Here is an 8,581-nt window from a genome sequence, read left to right as displayed (position 1 = left end):
TAAGCATGTTGTTATCCTCTTGTTTTTCCCTTTTTTAAAAGTCCCACATCTGTTAGTGACGCATTCAACAAACATTTTGTTACCTCTACCTGCTGGGCTCAGTATCCTACTCCGAGAATGCAAGCAATTGATACCCTCAGGAAGCCTATGGTTTAGAATTGCACTGTGCCATATGGGATCCACCAGCCACGTGTGGCCACCGAGAGCTTGAAGTGTGGCCAGTGCAACTGAGGAACTCAAATCTTCATTTTATTTAATTTTAATCAGCTTATTTTTTTAATTGATACTCAATTCAGCCACTGACATCTTTTAGGCATATTTGGGGTAATTTGTGTATGTGAATCAATTTTTTCAACTGTAAATGTTTTGAAATCTAGATACAGGTTAAGTATTTCCAGTGAAAACTTAGGAGCTGAATTGAGATGTGCTCTAAATATAAAATATGCATCAGATTTCAAAGACTTAGTAGGGACAAAAAAGCTTGTAAAATATCTCCTTAATCATTTTAAGTTGATTTACATGTTGAAATTTTAATATTTTGGATATATTGGGTTAAATAAAACATATTATTAAAGTTATTTTGTTTTTACTTTTTAATGAGGCTATTGGAACACTTGAACAGGTGGCTAGATCATACTAATCTTCCTCTACTTTGGAGAGATTGCGTCCCCATAAACCCATTGTAAATTGAAAATGCATTTATACACCTAGCCTACCTTAAATGTGCTCAGAGCACTGACGTTAGCCTACAGTTGGGCAAAATCATCTAACACAAAGCCTATTTTATAATTAAGTAATTTATTTGAATACTGTGCCAAAAGTGAAACGCAGAATGGTTGGCACCGAATGATGGTAAGTGCATCGGTTGTTTACCCCCGAGATTGGGCATCTGCCTGGGAGCTGCTGACTGGCCGTTCGGCCCAGCATCACAAGAGGGTGTCATACCGCATATCGCCAGCCCAAGAAGACAGCAAAGTTCAAGATTCAAAGCACAGTTTCCACTGGATGCGTGTGTCTTTCACGCCATCATAAAGTCCAGTCATCGTAAGTCAGGGACCATCAGTATTTCCACTGGGTGGCGCTGGTGGAGAGCATGAGGAAATCCGCAAAGCAGGGCCACCCGGCATGGCAGCATCCGGAGGACAGTCTGAATGTGGGAGAGAACGGTCAGGAAAGTCTGAGCGAGCCAAGCATGGGTGGCTTATTTACTTATTTATGTATTTATGTATTTATTTATTGGCTGCATCGGGTCTTTGTTGCTGCGCTTGCCAGCTTTCTCTAGTTGCAACAAGCCGGGACTACTCTTCATTGCTTGCAGAACACAGGCTCTAGGTGTGAGGGCTTCAGTAGTTGTGGCACATGGGCTCAGTAGTTGTGGCTCTCAGGCTCTAGAGAACAGGCTTAGTAGTTGTGGCGCATGGGCTTAGTTGCTCTGCAGCATGTGGGATCTTCCCGGAGCAGGGCTTGAACCCATGTCCCCGGCATTGGCAGGCGGATTCTTAACCCCTGGGCCACCTGGGAAGTCCCATGAGTGGCATCTTGGAAGGTGCGCTCTGATGTGGGTGTCGCCATTCTGAGCAGGACACAGAACCAGAACGACACAATGGGCACTTTCCAGGAGCTGCGGGGGGTGGGAGTCAAAGAGGAGGCATATCTCTTCAGCTCACCCCCCCACTGGCAGCCACAGCCCAAGATCAAGGAGGCAGCTGAAGACAGCAAAGACAGTGGCAGAGGTGCCCCTCTGCCCCCACACTTAGGCCTCCCTCAGCTTGAGGGCACGTTAGTGCTGCTTTCCTTGGGCTCCAAAATCAAGAGCAACTACTGGGTCCTGAAGTCCATCTATCCATTTCAACGTGCACGTAATGATGTGAGCTACACCCTATGTCTTAAGGTAGTGCAGGGATCTTGGCTTGAGATTAAAAAATTCCAAAAACTTGCCTTCATTAACATGGCGATGTATATACTTTCTTACTGTTGATGACGGGCCGGGGTGGGGGGTGGCAGTGGGGGGGGATTCCACTTCTCGGATGTGGCGTTTGAAATGAGCACTGAAAACTCTACTGATCTGAGCCTTCCAGGGACTGCCGGCACGCTGAGCTAAAGCGCTTTCAGAGGCTGCCTGGGGAGGGCATCCCTCAGAACCGCCAGCAGCCTCACGGATGGGGCTGCAACAGAGCCAAGTGGGAAGGCAGACATGTTGCGGAGACGCCCAGGAATGATGGAGATGCGGAGGCCACAGTGCTCATAAAATGCGCTTGGCGTCAGCGACCCCCTTTTAACGCTGGGCTACTGGGCCCTGGGAAAATGTGGATCACATTCGTTACAGAGCATAAAAAGAGGAAATGGTGAGACGCACCCATTTTATTGATTCTAAGATCCGCTTATTTTTTTCCACATTCTAACATCTCTAAAATCAGGATGTCTTACAGTCATCAGCATTTTGCTGTGTACGTGGTAGGGTTTCTAAAACTTCGTATTTGTCCATAAAATAACAGTGCACCTTACAACTGATAAAATAGAGTCTGTACACTTTTTTCCTCCATTCTGACATTTTTTGGGGTTACAGTCTGTTTCTCAGAGCAGACCTGTGTATTCCATTAATGTTTTATTATGCAAAGTGTGTGCAGGGCCTAAAAGAACACTCCAGTGCAGCCGTGGAATGGCATTGGTTCCTTTAGTGGACCAAACGGCCAAGGGTCACAGTAGTGTGGGGAACACCCACCCAAGCTAGTGACCGCGGGCTGTGTCACAGGATTTCAGGACATAGGCCATCCGTGAGGCATCTCTGTCTCATCCCTCGCCTACACCAGGTGGCTAGTTGGTGAATTGGGGCCTTCAGGCTGAATGAGGGAGACTTCCTTCACCTGGCAAATAAGGATTCTTATACCCATCCTATCTCACAAGGCGCTATGCAAATCAAGTGACAGGGATCTGCAGACGCGAAAGGGTTATACTCAATTATAGCATACGCAAAGAAGGGTGTCATTTAAGTGGATTTGACTAAGAACAAGAAGAGGAAAACTATATCAGAGAGACACAGGCAATCCCTGGTCCTCTAATCCAGGCACATGCCCTGGTTGTGTTGCTTAACTTTTATTTAAGAAAAAAAAAATTAGCCTTTCCTGAAGCTCTGCCAACTCAAAAGCAATCATTCTCAAACTTCTCTGCACAAGAATCACATGAAGAACTTTTTAAAAAATACTGGGCCCCATCCCCGACCAATGAAGTATGAATCCCTAAATGTGGTGGCATCTTGTAGTTTTAAAAGCTCCCTGGGTGATTCTCTTGTGGACCAGGGTTGAATAGTTGCTTCACCCAACATGCTGTCTCGTTATCAGAAACACGGAATATCCACACTCCCATGATTTTGTCAGAAGATGTCAGTCTGAACTCTCTGCCACTTGATAATTTTCAAATGCTCTGCTGCAAGAAATAACATTATTTATATTATTTCTACACTTCATTCATTCCTTTAAATACTTTAGGTTGTAACACTGGATTAAAACAGGCTTTCCGAAAGTGAGTCTTTAGACCACCTGTTTGTTTTTTTATGTATAAATTTATTTATTTATGTATTTATTTATGTATTTATTGGCTGAATTGTGTCTTTGTTGCTGCACATGGGCTTTCTCTAGTTGTGGTGAGTGGGGGCTACTCTTCCTTGGGGTGCACTGGCTTCTCATTGCGGTGGTTTCTCTTGTTGTGGAGCACGGGTTCTAGGCGCATGGGCTTCAGTAGTTGTGGCTCACGGGCTCTAGAGCATAGGCTCCGTAATTGTGGCCCCTGGGCTTAGTTACTCTGCGGCATGTGAATCTTCCTGGACCAGGGATCAAACCTGTGTCCCCTGCCTTAGCAGGTGGATTCTTAACCACTGCACCACCAGGGAAGTCGCCAGTTTTGTTTTTAATAGAGGTAAAATACATATAACATAAAATTCACCATCTTAACCTTGACCACACTTCTGGGGCCTCTCAAAGAACGACTTTAACAGAATAGAGCTTTGGCATTTTGACATCTGCCTGCTGTTACGGCAGAGCCTGGGGAACGTCCCCTTTACGGGACTGGAGACCCTATGACATCACCATGAAACATGTGCTCCTGCTGTGCGAAGCAGAAGTGACCCCTAGCCTGTGGCTACGGGTTACTGTTCTTATGAAAGGTACTCAGAGACCTATGTGTCCCTTCCCAGATTGCTTATTATAGATCTTCAACAAAGAAACAACCTGAAGGGGTTTAAGTCCCTCTATTTTTGTGTGTTTACATCAGAGAAGAGGGCAAACCCTGTAGCTCAGAGCCCAGGAAGAAGTGAGGGATGTGTGACTGGCTGTGGCCTGCAGCCCGCAGTGCCTGCTGAGAAAAGTAACAGTCCTCTGCCTCCGTGAGCTGCCCAGGGTGTCCTGCAGAGGCCTGGACACAACAGGGACTGGGCACTCCTCAAAGCCCAGTGGACACAGCTGGCCGTGGGTCATCCGGACGGTGGAAGAACTGCACCTCCGGGAGAGGGCGGGGGGGCGCTGGCCCTCGTGGCAGGGAGCCCTGTGATGCCCCGCACATTGTGATCACGAGAGGCCACGTACAGCATGGCCAGGAGGAGAAGGCAGTCCTCATCTTGGTGGATCCTAAACCAGTTCTTCAGAAGGATGCTGCAAGAAATAGCCTCCGGAAACCTGTCATTGGATTTTCCCTTGTGAAGAATGTGGATAGTATTCACCAAAAGAGGATCCTGCAGGAAACGTTCCTCTAAGGGGTCATTACCAGAACAGGGGCACTTTTCCCAAGCCACTTGTTCATCTTTAAAATTGTATAGACGTAGAATTGCATAACAAATTGTACTTCACTCTTTGCCTTTACTTCTAGGAAATTTACAGCCAAGTTTTGTCATCTGGAAAGAACACAAGGCCTCACATTGTTCATTCTGTGTTAGTCTTGTTGCCAACAATAATAGAAATGAGGGTTTTTTTCCTCTCCTGATAACCAGGAAAAAACAAGGAAAAAATGAACAGGCTGGGGAAACAACATAAACAGGCCTGAAAGAGGTAAACAATGTTGGTCATTCTTCAGCTGTTTATACTAACAAACACTTGTAGCTAGACTTGTCCTTCACGAAGGTGATTACTCTCTGACCCCATACAAATTACACTTTGCACTTGGCATTTCTTCTCCCCCTTCTCCCTTGTAGTGCTCTTCACTTCAGAAAGAAGGTCATGGGCCAATAACTTCAGGGACACCAGACCCGGTTGCTGTGCTGCCTGATGCCAGCTTTGGCCATCAATTTGCAGCAGAAAAAAAATGCAAGACCTTCACTACTTTTCATACTTATCATATACCCCAGACTGCAAGCCCCACGTATAAAATCTTCTCTGATTCCCCAAGGAGAGGGGCATAGTTCTTGAGGCGCTAGCCTACTGAGTTTTCCCTTTGCGTGGCAGAGAAAATAAAAAGCCTCTCTATTTCTTATCTTTCAATTCTCTGTCTCCGTGTTTTTATTCAGCATCGGCGCACAGGGAGTCAGATTTGGCAACAATCTGGCCTCTGACTCAGCACTATTTCTCTTCCTTTTATGGTACTTTTTTCCCAATTATCTCCCTTTTAAAAATTTTATATGTCTTTGTATGTCTCTTGAAATGCCTCTTGCAAAGAGGGAGAGACCAGAGTGAGAGAGAGAGAGAGACACGGGCACCTAAGAAGTACAACTGTTATAAAAGAAAGCAACACTGAACAACATACATCACCAGACACAGACCTGTTTTAATAAATGTGCCAAGAATTTTAAATGGTAGGCACTGTCACTGCCTTCCAGCCAGAGACCACCAGGAACACAGCTGTAATAACAAGGTGAGTTTATTGATCCTTGCAGCCAGGGAGAACACTCGGACCCACAGAGCGTCTCAGGGAGAGTGTGAGAAAGACTCTACCAGGGCATTTGGGTTCTGGCTGGCTAATCTGGGAGAAGTCCAAGGAAGGAGGAGCTACCTCTAGATTTAAGGCTGTCAGAAAGTTGCGGGGCAGGGTGGGGGGCGATTCTGTGATTGGGTATTTTGTGGGTAACAGGTGACCTTCTTTCTGTCTGTGATTAGGTAAAATTATGGAGTGATCTTGTTTTCATTTTATCATGATCTCAGAGTAACTGTGAGGTTGTTATTCTGTGGGGCTACTTGTCCAAGAAGAGAACAGCGTCCTGCTGTGAGCATCAGAGCAGCTTGCAACAACATTGAGATCTTGCTGCGAATGTCAGGTCAGTTCTGGACACCAAGGACTGCTTGCTTTCTTTCTCAGCACCACCCCCACCCCCAATCTTTAGGCCAAGGACAGACAAAGTCAGACCATAGGAAGTTAATTCAGGAAATCCAGATTTCCTCCAGAAATTTTGCTAAGAGCAGAAGAGTGTGCATTGAGTGTAGTCTGTAGTTAAACTGAAGTTAATCTTTTCCTCTCCTTCTGTTCCAGGATGAGTGGTTGAACTATCCGATGTGACAATGGCTGTGCAATCACATTTAAGACTCAGGACATGATACATCAGTAAAATAGGCAATTATCAGAAACAAGATGACTTTCAATCCTTGTAATATGTCTCCAAACCGAAAGGTAAAGTGCTTGAATTCCTCCAAGGCCTCTCTTTTCTATACAATTACAGGAGCAATTGTCATGGTTACCACTGCTTATGTAGCAAAATGGTCAGCTGAAGCATTACCAGGAGATTGTGGGTCTTGGTGCTTTAAATGAAGTTCTACTTTTATTATAGCTATTTCTTTAGGTAACAGCAAATCAGCTAAAAGTTTTTTTTTAACTTGTCCAATTTTTATATGTTTTGTCAAAATTAGAAAACTTTTCATTTCTAAAGAATTCCAAATTTGCAGACTACCCCAAAAGCGCATATACTATTAGTATACACGCTTGTTCTTTTACTTTTTAACCAGCTGGCAGGCCCAGGTGAGGGCAATTATTTTAGTCTTTGGAGCTGACAGTTTCTGGACTGGTCTACATTTTAAGGGTGAATTTAGGTCTGTGATAGAATTTTAAAATACAAACAAATAAAATTAGGTAAGGGCAAACCAAGGGAATTTCCAACAAAATGATTTAAGAGTATAAGAAAAGCATTAAAATCTATGAGAATCATTTGGTAAAAAACAAAAAGAACCTCTGCTAATCTGGGCATAAATTAATTTAGTCATTTTACATGGAAGATCTGAATTCTAATTTTACTCCTCTGGTACATTATTTTTGTAACAGATTCTAGTAAAGGACCTATTAATATTCCTTTATTTGAATGTATTTAGGCATATGTAGATATATAAATATAAAATAGCTTTTAAATATAGCTTTAAATATATTAACTTCTCAGTATATTAAATGTGTCATAGTAAATTTATCATTTGAATAAATTATAATATTTTTTCTAAATAAAGAGAAAATCACCTCTTACTCTGTATACATACCTATGTCTCTCTGCAATTACTTTATCCAGGACAATTAACCATCTACACTAATCGTTATCTTTAATAGAGTAACCAATATTTTCTCTTGTTTTTAGACACAAGAGAAACTCAGAGGAAAGTTTAGAAACCATACAGCCGTTTTGTTGTTTGTATAAATTTATTTATTTCTTTATTTTTGGCTGCGTTGGGTCTTCACTGCTGCGGACAGGCTTTCTCTAGTTGCAGAGAGCAGGGGCTACTCTTTGTTGCAGTGCACGGCTTCTCATTGTGGTGGCTTTTCTTGTTGTGGAGACGGGCTTAGTTGCTCCAAGGCATATGGGATCTTCCCGGACCAGGGATCGAACCTGTGTCCCCTGCATTGGCAGGCGGATTCTTAACCACCAAGGGAGTCCCACTCAGCTGTTTTCTATGAGCCTTTATTTCATAGCATGTAAACATTTTGAGAAAGCCGAAACAAACATACATGCATTAGCATCCATATTCTGTTACTTTACTGGCATTTGAAGAAATAAGGACAAATTAAAATTATGCTTAGTAACCAGTGTCTTTTTATCTTTCCCTCCTCTTAGAAGCCACCTTAGTTCTGTCTGCCTGGAATCAGGAGCGCTCATCCAGCCCTGGTTGGGTGATGCTTGGTCTTTGAGCAAGGCCCGGAGATGCAGGTCACACTGAACGTTCCTATGGATGGTCACACTACAGTTCTCACGGGGGATGTTCCATGCGCCCCCCTCCAAGCCAAACACCTGCCTGCTTCATTCTTTCCCACTATCATGCTCATTCCTGTGGATCTTTCTAACTGGCACAGTTTCACCAGACGGTTTGAAATGACACTGGCCACTCTTGGGGAATTTTAAGATGGACAAAATGTTCATTTGAAAGGCACCTTAAAATAAAACAAAAGCCCCAACTGTCCACTTTCTGTGATTGGTATTAGAAAGCTAGCTTCTAAATGTAATTCAGACTCAAAAATTGCCTCCCTGAAATATTCTTTAGCTAAAGCAATTACAAAGCGTGAGAAACTGTCTCCCTAATCATCCTCTTTAAACATTAATCAGAATTAGCTCCTGATGGTATTCTAATTCCTTTCCCACTTTTTTGTTGATGGTTTAACGTCAAAACGTAAACCAAAATTGGCAAATCACTCC

At 43.5% G+C, this 8,581-nt stretch overlaps 1 long non-coding RNA gene across 1 annotated transcript; it reads left to right on the top strand.

Moving 5' to 3' along the window:
- Positions 1 to 6,119: 6,119 nt before the first annotated feature.
- LOC130848915 (uncharacterized) lies at positions 6,120 to 8,337 on the top strand. The gene is made up of 3 exons (XR_009052634.1): positions 6,120 to 6,235; positions 6,448 to 6,585; positions 8,006 to 8,337. It is a non-coding gene; the product is annotated as an uncharacterized LOC130848915 (long non-coding RNA).
- The last annotated feature ends 244 nt before the right edge of the window (positions 8,338 to 8,581 follow it).

The sequence above is a fragment of the Hippopotamus amphibius genome, chromosome 1 (genome assembly GCF_030028045.1).
Source record: "Hippopotamus amphibius kiboko isolate mHipAmp2 chromosome 1, mHipAmp2.hap2, whole genome shotgun sequence".
NCBI lineage: Eukaryota > Metazoa > Chordata > Mammalia > Artiodactyla > Hippopotamidae > Hippopotamus > Hippopotamus amphibius.
This window is presented reverse-complemented; position numbering and strand designations above follow the sequence as displayed.